A 19,167-nucleotide genomic window follows, 5' to 3' on the forward strand; every position below is an offset into this window, starting at 1 on the left:
GTTGCTGGGAAGGTGGTCTATGTTTTTATGTTTCCGTAGCAAGTCTGTGGTGTCTTGGACAAAACTTGCTCTGTGGGTGACAGCATCCCAGGATCTTACAGCTGCACCTCCAGGAATGTAGTATACCTCATCCAATGCACCAAATGCCCTGATGGAAGATATGTAGGAGAGACCAAACAACAACTGCGCACCAGAATGAATGCACACCGGAAATCCATCAAAGACAGAAATACCCAATTACCAGTGGGGGCACATTTCTCACAGGAGGGCCACTCTCTCCAATCTCTCAGTCCTGATCCTCAAGGGAAATTTACACAACACTTCCCAGAGACGAGCCTATGAGCTCCATTTCATCAACCTCCTGGACACTAGAGATCAGGGACTAAACATAGACAGTGGATTTTTGATACATTACAATCTGCCTGGCAACTGACTCCCCAGCCCAGCCCAGCCCCTGGCTCGTTTACTTTTCATTCCATCCAGGAAGAGCACACCCCAACTGCTGAAACTTCCTTAGCCTGACGAAGGGTTTTTGAACCCTAAAGCTTGCTTAATAACTATTCTCCAACTATTTGGGTTGGTCTAATAAAAGATATCAAATTCACCCAAGGAACCTTGTCTGCCTTGAGCTGATATATGGATTCAACTCTGACTTACTGGACCAATTAAATAAAGTATACATAAAAATAAATAATTAAATGGCATGCGTGCGCGTGCGCACACACACACACACACACACACAGGGCGTGCACTGATACATTGTTCCCATATCGGATTGGCACTGATATAAGGAAAATCAACTGTATTGGCAATCGTCTTTTTTTGGCTGATGTGGCCAATAATGCCACTGATAAATGCCCCATGCATGTGCAGCTGGTACATGCTGGTCCTGCTGGTAAGTCTGTTGTGCGGGAAGAGACACTAGGGGGGTGTGCAGATTGAGGCCCCAGTGGTAAGGGAGGGAGTGGGGCTGGAGATGGGGCAGGGGTAAGGGCTGCATGGTCTGGGCGTGGGAAGGAGCTGTGAGCAGCTTGTCTGGGGCATGGGGCAGGGGATGGCTCCTGCTGCTGCATGCATCCCAGGAGGGCTTGCGTGGCGTGTGCCCCCTGATCTGCATGCAGGGCAAGTGTGGGTTGCCACAGTGGGCTAGGGCTGCACTGGGCTTTTCCCGGCAGGGGGGGTTGGGCCAAGGCTGCACTCAGGGTGGGTGGTGGTGGCACTGGGGGAGGTGGGGGAACTATAGCAAATTTGGGGGTGGCTGCAGCCCCCCCATATCCCCTCCCAGAGCTGCCACTGCCCACCCCGAATGCAGCCCTGCCTAGCCCCCACTGGGAAGAGCTCAGCGCTGCCTCAGCCCCAGCCTGCAGTGGCAGCCCACCCTCACTCTGCATTCAGATTGAGGGGACATGCCCCCCATGCCCTCCTGGGGTGCATGCAGAGGCAGGAGCCACCCTCCCTTTGCCCCCAGACAAGCCACTCATAGCTCCATCCCATGCCCCACCACAGCTGTGCAGCACCTGCCACTGCCCCTGCCCCTGCCCCACCCACTCTCTCCTTCACCATGGTTGCCTCAATCTGCCCCCTGACACCCCTTCACTCCCCCCACCCCCTCCCCTCACAACAGACTCACCAGCTGGGTGCTGCACTCCATGCTACCTAGCTGCATATTGGAACTGGATCAGTATCGACCAATATGGCTTGTTAAAAATCAGCCATCAGTATCAGCCCAAAAATTCTCTATTTGTGCACCCCTAATATATACATACGCGCGCGCGCGTGCGCACACACACACACACACACACACACACACACATGCTTTACATGCTTTGCTGAATAAAGATATATATGTCATTTAATTATTTATGTTTATGTCTAATTTATTTAATTGGGATAAATTAACAACTAAATTCCAACCTTGAGTGAATATTTAGGCTGTCAGAAATCTATATATACTAGACATATACACTATATACTATATGTCAGAATAATATATATACTACCAAATTGCTTGTCAAGAAAGATGAGGGGCAGGGGTGTAGCAGAAAGCCCCCTTTTCCTCTTCCTTGCATTTGCTCTCCCCTCTTTAAATATGTTTTTCCTCTTCTACCTTGTCTTCCTTCCTCTTTCTTTCACTTTAAGATAAGGAATTGTGTTTTAAAATTTGTATGTGTGCATTTTGTATCTCCCCATGTATTTTGGTATTTTTATCTATTTGTGTGCCATGGCATTTGTAGCTTATATTTTATACTCCTCACCTTTCATCTTTCAACTATAAATGTGTTTAGTAACAATGTTAACAAGGGCAGGAGTCAAACTGCCACTTCCCTGTATCAGGTGGGCCCCTGAAAGAGCGAGTGAATCAGTGATTGAATGTGTAACACTGTAGCAGCAGACAGCAATTAACACCTAAGGAAACTGCAGATCAAGCAACGGAAGAACTGAACAGAAGACAATGTAACAACCGGGAAATCTCTAAACGTCACTGTTCAAGGGCTAGAAGCCCTGGCCTGAGTTAATCAACGCCGGGGACCAACTGTTGGGCTGAATATCTCCAAATCGACTGTTCCCAGAGCCCTATTCAAAATTCATCAACGGACTCCCAAACCTGCATGTACATGCGGACGACCCCTGGGGCTGACAGATGCCATCCAGTAGCCACCGAGGGGGGGGAAGTCCCACGAGGGTCAATGACCCCTGGATTGGGCAAACCTGAAAACTGGGGAGTCACCAAAGTCTGCTAAGGACAGATAAAAAGCAATGAAAAGTGACCCTCAGTGGCGCCCTCTTGATCTCCAACTCGACCAGCACCTGACCTGTCCAGCCAGAAGGACCAGCCGGTGACCCCCTTCTGGAGGATAACACCACGCTGAAAGAAGCCTCGACTGGCCATCGACGGCAGACTCCCGTGCTTGTAGGATAGGTATACCTGACTCTTGTAGCTTGCTACTGTGCGTGTGCGTGTGTGTGTGTGTGTGGGGGGGGGGGAACCAGCCCCAAGGTTTATGATTTAACTTAATTACAGTGCTTCAATCCACCTAATAAACCAGAATTTTAAGGATCCCGAGTTGGACATTTGTAACCAACATGGGGAATGGGTGGGGATGGAGCCCTGTGTCCATCCCTGTACCCCCCACTGCTCCGGGTCTGGGCCTGCTCTACCCCTCTCCCCCTCCCCGTTCTGGGTCTTGCCTTGCTCTGGGTCTGGCCCCGCTCTACCCCCCTGCCCCCTGCTGCTTTGGGTCCAGCCCCACTCCACCCCCCCCACTGCTCCAGGTCCGACCCCTTTCCATCCCCCCCTGTTCCGGGTCCAGCCCAGCTCCACTCCCCCGTCCTGCTACTCTGGGTCTGGCCCCACTCTACCCCCCCCAGCTGCTCCAGATCCAGCTCCACTCTACCCCCCTTCCCTGCTGCTCCAGATCTGGCCCCACTCTACCCCTCCTCCTTGCTGCTCCAGGTCCAGCCTGGCTCAGCATCCCCCATGCTGGTCCGCATCCATCTGGTCTGTGTCTTCCTCCCTCCCTCCCTGCCCACCACCTCCTTTTCCCTGCCAGCTGCTCTGGGGGGTGTCAGGGCCAGGCAGTGGGGGAGCGTCGCCACCGTGATCCCTCCTTCACTCTCAGGCAGGGAGACATGGGGAAGCCCAGTTGCTTGGGTGGCTGGGATGTTTTTGCCACTGTCACAAACTTCCCTGGCAGCAGCTCAAACTTGGGCCTGCACAGCCCAGGCTGCACAGTCAATCACCACCTGCTCTCTTGGTGGCGCACGTGCAGTTGCCCAAAAGTGTTACAGACACACAGACAGACAGACTAAGCCTTTTATTATATTAGAATATAGATAGATAGATAGATAGATAGATAGATAGATAGATAAAATAAATTATCATCATCATCAATCAGCAATTCAGTATTTCCATAGTGAATGACTCACTATGATCTTTAATAAGGTAGTCTTATAAAACCTATAGTAATTTAAAATTACACCCAACCAATGAAAATTGAAATTAATCTTTCCCCTTTCTGTGATACCAGTTCAGCACAGCATTTAATCATTTATTTATCCTCATATTCAGCAAAGTATGTAAAGCATGTGAAGTCAGTGGGACTAATGTTAGTTCTCCAAATTAAGCATGATCTTAAGTGTCTGATACATAGGAATGTATTGCTTAACTGAGGATTTAGAAAATTAAAGTAGAATGACAGTGTGAGAGAGAGAGAGAGCCAGGCAATGAGCAAAACTAAGTAAATATGTTACATTTGAAACACAACTACCAGTAAATCCTGCTTCCATCAGATTTGCAAAAGAATGAGCATTGGCTCTTGTGCTTGAGGTTCCTGGCAAAAAGAATGGCAGATTATCTGATTTCAGAGTATTTTAACCAACAGGATAGGAGTATGTGCATTTACTAAAATCTTAGTGTTGATATTTTACTGCATTGCATCCGGTTTTGAGTTTTGCCCGGACCAGTCATGAGCTGCAGTAACTTTTTTTAACTATCTTGAAATTAAAGTGAGCTCTCATTGAAAACATCCTAAATCTTTCTCCTACTTTTATTCTTACTTTGCTCCTTGAACCAACAGAATCTTAAAAAAGACAGACTTATTGGAGGACAAGGATACAATTATTTGGCAAACAGATTTTTGTTTCTAGGTTTCTTTTAAGTGTCATTAAAGCTTTATGAAAGCTTTCGGATTTACAGGCCACTAGGTGAGAAAACAATAAGTTTATATGCACATTAACTGCATTACAATTATGTTAATCTAATAGTATGAAAGTACAGTAGTGCACTTCAAAGCTAGGATATGTCAAAGTTGAGTAAATATCATATGATAGATGCTAGCTCCACTGGACATGACTGATTCAAGGCTGGGTGAAGTCACTGGAAGGAAATCTATTGTCTTCAGTCTTATTTGAAATTGGACTTTGGTTCAAGCCCTAAATCAGCAAGTGGAAAATGGCATTGGAAATGGAACTTCCAGAGCATGACACATTGGCCAGCTGGCCTCAAATATTCCTTTGCAACCAACAGAGTAGAGTGCCATAAATAACTAGTGAACCCAGGTTGAAATATGAATCAGGGTGCTCACAAAAGGTCTTGTAATAGGGTCTGTAAGAGCCCTGTTACACCTTACATTGTGAGCTGCACAATGTTGATAGGTGTTAGTGCTAGCTCGAGTTTGAAGTTGTCACACTTCAGGTCATCAGGGGCCTTGAGAACATCAGGGGACCCCAGAATGGGAGGGAGAGGGGCTTCTTACCTTTCAGTCCTCTGGTGCCCCTCAGGGTTCCCCCCTGCCTCCTCCTGTCCCCAGAGCATGACTTACTTGTGGCTGCCTGTGCTGTCTGTCCCAAGGAGCAGGCACAGAAAGGATAATATGGTCCATACCTTTTTGCAGAAACACCTGGAAGGAGCAACAGATGCTGATCACAATATTCCTCCTGGGACTATTTGCCCTACCATGTATTCAGATGTAACTCTCTATAATAGCAGCAGCTGCTTAGGAGCAACATAACACCAGAGCATCAATATTTCCACTAAATATTGACTGCGTTCTTGTCCTTTTGTAATCTGGACATCGAGTTAATCAAACCCATAAATTGTAAGGGTGCATTGGAAGAACCATTCCCTTTTTTGGGAAAATTCATTACAATTGTCTTCACAACGTAAAGTTCAGCGGTGCCCAGAAATTCAGAATCATTAGGAGAAAACAGTACAAAAGAAGGGATCTTTGGGGCATCAATTGGGCGTCAGCCTCCAACCTCCAAGGCTGCTGATGTCCAGATTCAACCAAGAAGCACGAGGTGGTACTCGCATACTGGCTGGATGTACCATCTCCTAGTGAAACCCTAGGACTGATAAATAAGTCAGACTGTGTATTCATTTTGCTTGCTTTCCTTGCATTAATCTTATTTGCTATCAATGGGTGTGTCTACATAAAATGCTTAACTGCACAGTAGCATAGTTGGAGGACCAGCTGGCGGACACTCGAGTCTGGAAGGTGGAGGATGTGGCCCACCAGGACAGGTGGCAGGCAGAAGATGCCACCCATGAGGAGGCGCGGGACTGTCACAAGAAGGCAGAAGACTGAGCAGACCGGGGGTTCCAAGTGCAGCTTCTGGCCCTGGAGTGTGAGTGGGTGGAGGTGCTGTGGAAGCAGAATGCCATCCTGGCCCAGATAGTGTGTGGTGTGCCAGTAGGGGGTGCTCCTGCATTGAGCCACCCCCCTTACTGCGCCCAACCACCTTCCAGGCTCTGAGTGGCTCCCTGGGGACACCTCACATCCGGCCAACCCCCTTCCTGAAGCACACCCACAAGCCTGGGGGTAGCGCTGTCACCACCCAGGGTCTCATAGGTGACTGCTAGGGGTGCATGGGGGTGCACATTTCCCCCTGATGGGGCTGGTGCCCCCCCTGACGGCTGACACTGATGCTGTCAGTAGGGCTGGTGCCCCCTCTGACAGGGTTGGTGGTTTCTGCAGGTGCCCCCCAGATTCAGGAGGCACCAGTCACTCATGCAGGGTCTGGACCTGGTTGCCAGGTAGACTGGCAGGGTCTCTGCCTCCCTCCCAGTCATGATGACATTGCTTAGAAAAATAGGGAGTTTAAGCCCCCTCTCCCAGGTGTGTGAGGCCAGTCATGTAGGCAGAGGGAGCAGGTTTTCCCTTCCCTCAGGAATGTATCCAGCTCAGGTTACAACTCAGGGTTACCTGAAGTCAATGGGGCCAGGGTGTCTGCCCTCTGCAGTGACCATGGTAAACAAATTGTGAGATTGGTCCTCAGCCTAATAACAGAGTTTGGAGAGAGACAGAGATGGCATTCTGCCACACAGTGCAGGCTACAGACAACAACTGCCAGGTACTTGATGCCATTCTGGTCCTGGTGGTCACCATGCTGCCCACTGCCTGGCCCCCTGACCCTAGCCCGGCCTGCCCCCTGGCAGTCACTCCCTGCACAGCAGCAGGCCCCCACCTGGGCTTGGGAGTAGGGTTCAGGTCCAGTGCCACCCAGCCCCCTGCCTGGGCCTGGCCCCACTGCTTGACCCAGCTCCACTCAGGCATTTGTGCACCTGTGGGGGAGAGGGGATGTGACCAGCGGCTGGGGTACTGACTGCCTGTTCCCAGGCTCTGCCCCCTAGTCACCCCCACCCCATGGTCCCTCACCCTGGGATGGCACACAAAGGCAATTGTATATAGTTTTCACAGGAAAGAAGAATTTTTATTGTTGGTGGGTGGGATGAGTGGTGGAATGGCTCTGTTTGTTGGGGAGGGAGGGGGAGAGAGGCTATGTTTAATGTGAGGGGAATAATAACTTATTCTTGTGAGATGTGTCTCACAAGACACATGATAAGCATGGTGCTGGGGGTAGGCAGGAAGGGTGGGGGGGTCCTTGGGCAGCAGTGCAAGTGGCCTAGGGCGGGGAGTGCTGGAGGAGGTGATTGGCCAATGCCTTCCATACCCAATGCCCTGGCTCCTGCTGCAGGGTGCTCAATTCTCTTAGGGCCTCAGTGCGGGGGGTGGGAGCACTTCTGCCGCTGAAGGTCATGCTTCTGCTGCCAAATGTCCTCTTCAGGCTGTGCCTCCTCCACCCAGGCCTCACAGATGTTGTGCAGCACACAGGCTGTGATGATGACCTGGGGGGAGGTTGTCCTCAGTGAACTCGAGGCAGTCGATGAGGGTGTACCAGTGTCCCTTGAGGTGGCCAAAGGCACACTCCACCAAAGCACAGGTCTGGCCCAGGCACTGGTTGAAGTGGGCCCGGTGGCTGTCCAGCTGCCTGGTGTAGGACTTCGTGAGCCAGGGCAGGAGTGGGTAGATGGGGTCCCTGATAAGCAGGGGTAGATGGGGTCCTGATTAAAAATGGCAAATTCTCTGATTAAAAAAACTAAAATCCAGGATAAAAATTAAAGGCCCCCCCATAGCCCCCACTGGTGCTGCTGCTGCCCCTTACTGCCCCACAGCCTCCTCAGGCCTCTTGATGCCCCTCACTCCCCCACAAGAGCCCCCCAGCCCCACACACACAGGCACAGACATGCATGCACAGACACTGATATCCACCCCAGCAGGTAAGTGTGTGTGGGGGGAAGGAGTGGGGCAGGGCAGGGGGAAAGGGAAGGTGCTGCGGGGGGCAGATCAAGAAAAGGGGGGAGCGTGTCCCATGCCCAGTCCCAGGAGCAGGGCCGGGGGGTGAGGGCAGGGGTGCAGGCCACACTCTGTGGGCTGCACACATGCCGGCCAGCCTGACGGGGGGTTCACACATGGAGGCTGCCATCTCAACTCTGCTGCTGTACCCCGCGTTGCCTTTCCACAGCTGGCCACACGACTTTGTGGGCAAGCGGCATGGGGCGCAGCAGTGGTGGTGCAGTGGTGGCCACTACATGCAGTCCGCACACGTGTTGCCTGGCTGGGGGGTGGGCTCACATCCGGCAGCCGCCACTGCACCACCACTTATGCCCTGTGGCTGGCTGCACAGCTCTGCTGCAGTGCGGGATGTTGGCGGTGGTGGCTGTGTGCTGTTGGCATGGGGGCTTACACACAGAGGCCACTACTGCTGCTGCTAGCCTATGGAGCTTTGCTCATGTGAAGGCAGCCACCGTGCGCAAGCCCCCCGTCCATGGGCCCTGCTCCTTAGACGAGCAGCAGTGGTGGTGCGAGGTGGTGGTGGCTGCCTTGTGCAAAATCCACCCGCTCCCACTGGCCTGCAGTGGCACCCCCCACTCCGTCAGCCCCCAGTCACCTTTCCCCCCAACCTTGCCCCACAACTTCCAAGTCCCACTTACCTCCAGGCTCTAGGGGTGAAGGACAAAGCATGAGCCTGAGCCTGAGCTTGAGCCTAAGCCTGAGCCCAGCCTTGACTAACTCAGAGTCTCAGGCCCCATCCTTCCCCCTCTCCCTAACCCTCTGGTCAGGGCTGGGGGTTTCCATGGTGGTTAGCATGGTGGGCCAATGAAGTGGCCAGCAGGAGCATGGGGCATTGGTTGTTGCTGACAGGGGTAGGGGCTGGAGTAGCCATGGCATGGGGAGGCACAGGCAGTAAGGATAGTGGTGCTGCATCAAATGCACATGTAGATGTGCTCACTGTGTATCAAGAAAATTCTCCTGTTATCAGAGGTGTCACAGTTGGTAAAATTTAGAAAGGTTGTACTCACCTGGAACAAGGTATCAGGACTGGTTTATAGGTCTACTGCCAACTGTGGTTGGTGACCCCCTTCTGCAGGGCACAGAGGCACCAGTTTAGATTTGGGGGCCCGGAAGATGTGCTGCCTGCCTGGAGCCTGAATTTAGAACATCACAGAGGGTCCACCAAAGCTCATCCATCGTTTGGACCGCTGCCCTTTCCTGTTCGTCCAGGTAGGCACCAGGAAGATGGTTGCTATCAAAAGAGGGAAGAGCATTTGGTGGTGGCATTTAGCTAACCTAGTAAGGAGGGCTTTAAATTAGTTTTCATGGGGGATGGTGATCATAACCCTCCAACAACAGAGCATGCAGTCCAGAGGAGAAAGGACTTGAAGAAGCAACTCAACTCTGGGAAAGGGACAGAAAGCTATAGGACTTCAACAAGTGGCACAAAAAGGAAGCGAAGAGGTCAAAATGGAAATACATCTAATGCATGTATACAAATGTGAGAGGTGTAGGGAATAAACAAGATGAGGTGAAAGCTCTAGCTTGTGAAAAGAACTATGATCTGATTAGCACCACTGAGACCTGGTGGGACAGCTCTTGTGACTGGAATGTGAACATCAAGGGTTACACTCTGTTTTGGAAGGACAGGGGTGTGAGAAAAGGTGGTGGTGTTGCCTTGTATATCAAAAACACATACACTTGTTCCCTGGTTCAGGAGGAAGAAGACATCAAAGCAGAATGCATTTGGGTGAAGATGGAAGTGAAAGATGAGGCACCAATACAACGGTGGTTGTGCAAAGGAAGTGTGCAAATACTGAGTCAGGGAAATTGGTTTCAAGCCCAATAAACAGACAATGTGGAAAAACAATAAAACCAAACATGCAACAAATAGAGCAGGTGCCACAGCTCTCTAAGCCTGGAGTTTCATGCCTTTGTATAAAGAGCTTGCATTATTGATGCTTTCTCTACAAATGGCCATGATGTTACATAAATGGAGGGACTATATTGCTCTCTATAGTCATCCACTCAGTGAAATAAACTCAGTCCTGTGATGCGCATCCATGTAAAAAAAAAAAACACCAAAAAACAACCCTCCCCCCCAACAAACCCCATGAGAATGCAGAATTTGGACCAACAAAGGTGAAAGTGTATCATTGCATTTGGTTGAACTCAACCGACAAACGTAGTTCCAAACAGAGCAGAGCCTCATTCAGAGATAGCAGGGAAGAGTCACTGCTTGAGCTAAAAGGTTACAGTTGAGATTATATGCACTGGGCAGCTAAAGTTCTGGGAACTCTATTAAGATTCCTTTGCTGAATACTACTTTGTCAAGGCTGTCACTCTGAACTTCTTTACTAATCTTTCTCAACACATTATGCTGAGCACAGCCAGAATTGCATTTTTCTCCCTGTATACTTGGTCTAGTACTTTGACTCTCATTCTAGTGATCACACTTACTGAAAGGAGGACTGGGTCATGAACTCAGCTGTAGGGAAGTTTGTGTTCGTTCAGTAGCTAATGGTGGAGAGCTGTGATTTTTATGAGCCTTGGCATCACTGTCACTGAAAAGGAATGAGGAGATGAAGAGATGCTGTATTCTGAATGCCATTTACATGGCCTGGGCATTATCATGAGCACAATGCAGAGGGATTACTTAGCCTTTTTGTGAGAAATTTCTTTTTTTGGAGGGATGTATTTCTGCCTTTATTACTCTCCATTTATAGTGAGGTAGGGGAAAAAGTGAACGAACGGGGGTAATATTTCTGAGAGAGAGTCTGTCAGTGGACAGTTCTGACCCAGATGCGATAGTCAGTGTGTGGGCTTTTCAAAAGCACTCATCATTGACTTCCATGAGAACTGATTTTAGGCCAGTGCTTGCACTAGTGACTTTGGTGTGACCTTTTCAAAATGTCTTTGATTTATAGTGGATGGAGTGCTGTGTTGTTCCTCTGAGAAACACCCTGGGTGGTTCTGGGGACTGACAGAGCCTTTGTCTGAATTTAAGCAGCTTATCAGGTTGCATCAGTTACCTTAGCCTTCTTCGAACTGCAGCTCCACTCTGACCCTTGCCATGCCCCATGCCAGTTTGCAAATAGGTCCCTGGAAGCCAATCTCTGGCTGTCTTATTCAGTTCCTGAATTGGCTTTGCATTGATTTATTTTATGATCAAGTGTGCCTCTCCAAAAAGCTGGTTTAAGATGATGATGAAATACAAAAATCAAACAGATCCATCAGTGTAATGTTACAGTGTGTTAAAGGAGATACCCCTTTAAAAGGCTGTTTTTAATCATGGAATTAATTTAAAAAAAAACGACAAATATGGGAGAGGAAGGGAAAGGATTTGCTCACAGTCACCAGAGAGAACATTTCTGTATTTTACATGAAACAGTTATTGGAGATTATATATATATATATATATATATATATCTTATTGGACTACACACACACACATATAAACACATACTGCTTCACTGGAGGGAGTGGAACCTAGGACTTCTCTCCCACAGATGAGTCCTTTTATAAACCAAGCCAAAAATTGTTGTCCAACCCTGAAATCACATAGCATTAGCTTAACACAAGCTCTGAAATGGAGTTTATCTCTTAAAAAAAGACAAACATAACTATTTGTCAGTTTCCTCCCCAGCCATTTGAATAACACAATATTATTTATTTCATGTAACAACAATTTATTAGGAAAAAAATGTTTCCACTGTTAGTGGGGATTGCACTACAAGGCTAAGTACAGACAGTCAAAAAGCTTGAGGCTGAATCAATTCAATCTTCTCAGGTTGGTCTAAGCTGTGTAGTTTGAATCAATAAGCAAGTGAACAGACATTTATTTTTGATTCTGGAAATGCAGCCTCATACCTGCATTGGCTCAGGCCAGATACCAGGGGGTGCTAAAGCACACCTCCCTGCTCTGCTGGAGTAGACATCTTGGGCCAATGCTAGCCTGCCCACCCTGAGAGAGGAGTTTGGGGGGAAGTTGCAAAGCATCCTGGGAAGCTGGGGGACTGTGAATTAACTTGAATCTGAAGGGCATCTGGGACAGAAGTTCAATAAACTGATTTAACCTAAATCAGTTAAGTCTGATACTGAATCCATCCAGGTTTATCTTAAATCAGTTTCAACCATTTTGAAAGTGATTTATGTGCACTAAACTTCTGTTGTGTTACAGATTTGAACTGTTTTTTGATTACTCATCTTGGTTTACGTGTAATTTCTGTCCCTAGACCAAGTGAGAATGAAAATGCCTTTTGATCTCCAAAGAGACTGAAAAGGAGAAAGCATGAGTCAAGGCTTCAAGTCAAAGTTATTGAATCTGTCAGGCTCACCCTTTGAGGTGCTGTTGGCTAGGATAAAGCTAAGTATAAGACAAGCCTGAAGAGGAGGCGGATAGCAAGCCTTGATATCAAATGCTGTAAAGCAGTATGCCAACATATCTACTCATATTTCTCAATGATGAATCTCTAGAATAATACACATATCTACTATGCCACATTTATTTATAAGATTGAGCTCTTTATCAGTGTCAGCCTTGTTCCTTTGTTCATGAGGTAATGGCAGTTTACTTGATGATTTTGTGTTCAGAGTTTGGGTCTTTTTTGTACTATACTGTTTGCTTATTTTATTGTATGTTCTGCACATGCTTCTATTACTTCCATCACTCTAGTATTTGAGTGCACTTCAGTAATATATAGAACAATGTGACCAGTGGTTACATGTGGTTTAATTTTTTTCTTATTTCTGCAGTCATGTAACTGAGGCCAGATGATTATTGGCAAAGATGGGATGGAGTCTCCTAGCTACCTAGAGGTGGTAAAGGTATCATTTGCAGCTTAATGTTGGCAAAAAACCCAGGAGCACATTTAAACTACAGATTGAGCTCACCTGCTGTGGTTGTGTACCATGGTTTCAATCTCTTGCTTGTTTAGGCTTCAGACCAATTCTCACTGAAATAGATTAAAAGACTGTTAGACAGATTGGTACCATGTATGCTATGTAGTCCAGTCATTCTCAACCAGGATGCCACAAGACCTTTCAAGGGTGCTTCAGGGTGCCACACTCTTAGGTGTGCAAACATGATTCACAAGAGAAACTCAGAGACTTCAAACAGGAATTCATAGTGTTAAAAACTTTCTGAATTTTTGTGGTCTTTCTGGGTTCTTTGCAACAGAAGAGTTACTGTATTGCTTTTTTGTAGTAAAAAAAACTAGTGAGCTGGCATTTTCCAAGGGGTGACTTGAGTTTAAGGAGAGATGACTTGAGTCTGAAAAGACTGAGAATCACTCATGTTGTCTTTTATTATTTCTAATATTACACAAAAAAGGAGACAAAAAATAAATGGTTACAAGAAAAGGGGGAAGATAGAAAAGGAATGGTATATAACATATCTTCATAGTAATGTTACCCATTTATAATGTGGCTTTCTATCTCCACTAGTGACTTGACCCAAGTCTGCTCAGGCTATCACTCGTAGACCAGTGGAATACAGATGTGAAGTACTTATTCAGGAGTTCAGTTTTCTCCTTGGTGTTGGTGATCAGGTGTCTGGATGCACTGAGCAGTGGTCCCAAGTTTCCACTGGTTTTCCTCCTATTACCTATGTACCTATAGAAGGACTTTTTATTGTTCTTGATTTTGCTTGCTAACCTGAATTGGTCACTGACTTTGCTTTTCTAATCTGCCCCCTACAGGTGCGGGCCAATCTTACATAGTTCCCCTTGGGGCCTATTCCTAGCTTCCATCGTTGGTAAGCCTTCTCTTTTTCAGAAAATCCGCAACTTCCCTGTTGAGACAAAATGGCCTCCCATCCCTTGTGCCACCTTTTTTGCATACAGGTATGGACAGCTTCTAATGCACTAAGGATCGTATCCTTGAGGAATGACCACTCTTCATCCACACTCTTTCTCTGCAGTCCATGATCCTGTAGGGAATTACTTGCTAAAGCCATTAGCTTATTGAAGTCAGCTATCTTGCAGTGCGGGGTGGGGGTTTGACTCCAGGATCTCTATGCCAAAAAAAAGTGGGGCAGTGCACGTGGTGGCAGCGTATACTGCCTGAAACCAGAGCTTGGTTGGCTGGAGCCACACAGTGGCTGGCCAGGCTTCTTGCCACAGTTGCATCCCTCAGAGGCCCCCAGGACCCCAAGTAAGGCTGCTGGGGCCAGCACAGTTGCTGGCCCCAGCCTCCTCTACACCACCTGGGATAAGCTGCCATGCACCAGAGCATGTGTGGCACGGGCTTTCCCTGGAGACAAGTAGCAACAACACACCTTGTGCCACTGCTACTTGTCCCTGGGGAAACAAATGTCCATGCTAGTTTGGATGCACCCTGTGTGGTCCAGCCACTTGGAGCAAAAGGAACTGGGACAGGAAGGCTAGGGACAGACATTACACATAAACCAGGTTAAGTGATCAGAAATTGGTTTAAACCTGTAACAGAACAGAAGGTCAGTGCACATAAACCAGTTTGAAAATGGCTGAAACCAGGTTGAGATAACCTAGTTGAATGTAACATCAGACTTAACTAATTTGAATCAAATTGGTTTATGCAATGGCTGTCCCAGACCCCTTCCTGGTTTAATTTAAACCAAAGTCCCACAGCATCCTAGATGCTTTGCAGCCCTGGGCTGTGCTGTCTGCTCCAGAGCAGGGCTGGCCCCACCTCTTGGCTCCCTACCTGGAGCTCCTGCATAGACTGCAGGCACAGCTGGGTTTGTCTGGCTTTCCCCTGCTCCACCCCCTCCTCACCACTCCTCTCTCCCACAGCATGGACCACAGCCAGCATGTGGTATGCTATCTAATGCTGAGAGGTGTTTGTTCAAGGCAGATAGGACAAAAGCAGATAGGACAGTGCCCATTTGGGGCTTTTTGGAGCTAATCAACAGGCCAGCTGGTAATGCTCCTCCATTCCTTCCTTGGAAAAAGTTGTTTAAGAGCTTGAACTAATGACAGAGGCATTTGTTTTCTTGAAGGGGTGCTAAATGATGTGTTATCAACTCCCTGTTGGCTCCCTCACTGGTCAGGAGCAGCGAGGTGGGAAACCCTTAATCAGAGCATCCTGCTGGGGGCTGGCCACTCTTCTCCCCCTCCCCAGCTCAGCACTTTGGAGGGAAGGGAGGGCTGCTCTAGCGCCCCCCAGCTTCTAGCCTGAGCCTCTTCAGGCATGTGCCTGCATTTTCTCAGTCCAGAGGGCATGTCTGTACTTTTGCAAATTGTTTCAGCCTAGCCAGGTTAGACTAACCTGCAAAGATTGAATCAATTCAGGCTTAGGCTCCTTTAATGTCTGTCCCTAGCTGAAGGAACAGTCTAAGCAGGTTCTAGAGTAATCCTAATATGAGACACATGCTGCTTTTAGTGAAGAGTGAAGACATCCCTTGAGATTGGGCATTGGTTCTCCATTTTTCCCATACAGTATTTTTAACTTTTAGTAGTAAAGTACATTTCAATAATATTTCATTGTAGTAGTGAGCGTATGTCACCTGATAATTGTATCCTCTATCATTTTATAATTCACTAGGAAATTAAATAGACTTCACAGACTTCTCTGTGGCTGGAGGTCTTGAGCTGTGAGCTTGAGACCATAAGGTTGCCAGTTTAAGGCTCTGTGTTGCCTCCTGTTTTAAGTCTCCACATATGGCCCTCTGTGGCTACATTTTAATTTTCATTGAGATGGGAGTCCAAGACGGGTGGTTGTTTCTCAAGGAGACAATCCTCTGAGCTCAAAGGGAGTCAGTCTCAATGCACACCAAGGCGGGCAGAAGTGCTAAGTAGCCCCCATAGCTCGGCAAAGACATCCAGGGATGCCTGAGGGCAAAAAAGGAGGCATATAAACAGTGGAAGCAAGGGGCTATCACCAAGGAGGATTACACCTCCATTGCTTGGGACTGCAGGGAGGCTGTTAGGAAGGCCAAAGCAGAGATGGAGCTAGGGCTAGTGACCAGAATTAAGGATAATAAAGTCCTTTTTCAAATACATAGGAAGTGAGAAGAAGGCACTGGGTAATGTGGGGCCCCTACAGGATAGGTTTGGCAATCTGGTGATTGGGGCAAATGAAAAAAATGACCTTTTTAATGAATTCTTTGCCTCCATGTTCCTGAATAGGGACCGGGACATCTCCCCCACTAGAACTGTGGATGGACCCAGGGGAAGCCTAGGGTCAGGGACAACCTAGTTAGGGAAATTTGGAGGGGCTGGACATGTTTAAATCAGTAGGTCCAGATACTCTTCACCCGAGGGTGCTGAAGGAATTGGCAGGGGTCGTAGTGGGGCCCCTGGCACGGCTCTATGAGCACTTGTGAGGCACTGGTCAGGTACCAGAGGACTGGAAAAGGGCCAATGTGGTCCCCATTTACAAGAAGGGGAGAAAAGAGGACCCCAGCAATTATAGGCCAGTCAGTCTTATCTCGGTCTTTGGGAAGACCTTTGAGAAAATTATCAAGTAGCACATCTCCAAGGGCCCAGCAGGGAAGGTAATGCTCAGGGGCAACCAGCATGAGTTCATTGAGGGCAGGTCCTGCCTGACTAACCTGGTCTCTTTTTATGATCAGGTCACAAAGTCCCTGGACGAGGGTGTTGGGGTGGATGTTGTCTTCCTGGACTTTAAGAAGGCCTTTGACATGGTTTCCCACCACATTCTCTTAAAAAAACTTGGTGACTGTGGCACTGATTCCTACACAGTCAGATGGGTGGCAGATGGTCGCACCCAGAGAGTGGTGGTGGATGTCATTTTCGACCTGGAGGGGTGTGGGCAGTGGAGCCCCCAGGGCTCAGTCCTGGGGCCTGTACTGTTCAACATCTTTATCGGTGATCTGGATGTAGGTGTGGAATGCACGCTGTCCAAATTCCCTCACAACACCAAGTTGTGGGGTGAGGTGGGCACGCTGGAGGGGAGGGACAGAATCCAGCTAGATCTAGACAGGTTACAGAGGTGGGCGGATAAGAATAGGGTGGAATTCAACACAGACAAGTGCAAGGTGCTGCATCTAGGCAGAAGGAACCAGCAACACACCTATAGGCTGGCGAACACCCTTCTTGTCAACACGGTGGCAGAAAGGGATCTTGGAGTCCTTGACTCCAGGATGAACATGAGCTGCCAATGCAAGGAAGCAGTCAATAAGGCGAATTGCACCTTGTCGTGCATCTACAGATGCATCACGAGCAAGTCCAGGGAGGTGATCCTTCCCCTCTATGCAGCATTGGTCAGGCTACAGTTGGAGTACTGTGTCCAGTTCTTGGCACCGTATTTCAAGAGGGATGTGGCTAGCATTGAGAGGGTCCAGAGGAGGGCCATTCACATGGTCAAGCGGCAGCAGGGCAGGCCCTATGAAGAGAGGCTAAAGGGCCTGAACCTATTCAGCCTCCATAAGAGAAGGCTGAGACGGGATCTGGTGGCCATTTACAAACTCACGGGGGGGGACCAGTGGGAATTGGGGGAGGCTCTGTTCCCCTGGGCACCACCTGGGGCTACTAGGAATAACAGCCACAAATTGTTAGAAAGAAGGTTCAAGCTGGACATCAGGAGACATTACTTTACAGTTAGGGCTGCCAGGCTCTGGAGTGGGCTGCATTCCAGAGCCTGGTAGGTGAGGTAGTACTCTCTCCTACCTTTGGGGTCTTCAAAAGGAGGCTGTACAGATATTTGGCTGGGGTGATATGATCCTGGTACCCATTCCTGCCTGGGGCAGGGGGTTGGACCTGATGATTTGTTTAGGTCCCTTCCAACCCAAAGTACTATGATACTATGATAAAACTGAAAGGCAGTTTAATGTATTCAGCTCCTTTTTTTCTACTAAGACCAAAAATATATTGCCAAAAGAATTATTTTATCATTTTATTTTATGTACAGGGCAACATTTTGTGTCATTTAGCTTAAAAATATACTTGGTGTTGACAATCTGGGCACCTATTGTCCATTACCTAATTTTCTATTTTTAGCTCTTTTACATTGTATAATGAGGCAATTCTCTAATCAGTTAGATGCCTCATATCTCCTTGACTCATGTCAACTTGGTCACAGACTTGGTTATTTGCATAATTTAGGATGATAGGAAAGTAGTGTTAGAAGAGACCTCACAAGGTCATCTAGTCCAGTCCCTGACTCAAGGCAGAATCATCCCTGACTAAACCATCCCAGCCAAGTGTCTGTCTAACCCAGGGGTTTTCAACCTTTTTGGATCAGAGTATGCCCAGCGGCCAGATGCGAAGCGGGGGTGGGGGGGGGGCAGTGCACAGCTGAATGCTTCCCCTTGCCCCCCACGTCCAGCTGGGTGGGCAGTGCCTGCACAGCAGCATGGGATGGTGTGTGGCGGCACTCCGTTCCCACCCACCCACCCTTGCATACCCCCTAGGGCCTTCTCAAGTACCCCCGGTTGGCAAGTCCTGGTCAAACCTGTTCTTGAAGATTTCCACAGATAGAGATTCTACTTGTTTCAGTGCTTGACCACCCTCATAGTCAGAAAGTTCTTTCTAATCCCCAACCTAAATTTTCTCTGCTGAAGCTTGAAACCATTGGGCATTTACACATATGCTCCGGGGTGGGGGAGCACTTTAATTAGAGCTGCTCTAATTAAAGTGCCCGGAGTGTCTTGTGCATCAGTGTCCCTGCACTTCAAAATGGTGGCAGGGGTGCTTTATCTAAAGCTTCTTGAATGAGATTTAGATAAAGCACCCCTGCCGCCATTCTTAAGTGTGGGAATGCTGATATATGAGATGCTGCAGGTTGCTGAAGTGCAGTATTTACCACACTCCAGGCAGGATGGAGAGGGGATTTTCTCTGTGGTCACAGGCAGCAGCATCTCCAGGGGGTGTGGTTGTGGGGGTCACATCCTGGTTCTGCCACTGCCATCTTTGGCCTATCTCAGCGCTCAGCACAGCCTTTCCCTGTAGATTGATCAAGTCTGCTCTGACGTGCTGAAATTACAGTGCATCAGAGCCATCTTGCTGCTCATCTATAGGCGACCATTGCTTCTAGTCCTGTCTCTTATGGCCAGGGACAGATCTAAGTTTTAATAAAGGGATGTGGGTACACCACCCTTCAGACCATGGGA

Source organism: Alligator mississippiensis, chromosome 1 (genome assembly GCF_030867095.1).
Source record: "Alligator mississippiensis isolate rAllMis1 chromosome 1, rAllMis1, whole genome shotgun sequence".
Taxonomy (NCBI): Eukaryota; Metazoa; Chordata; order Crocodylia; family Alligatoridae; genus Alligator; species Alligator mississippiensis.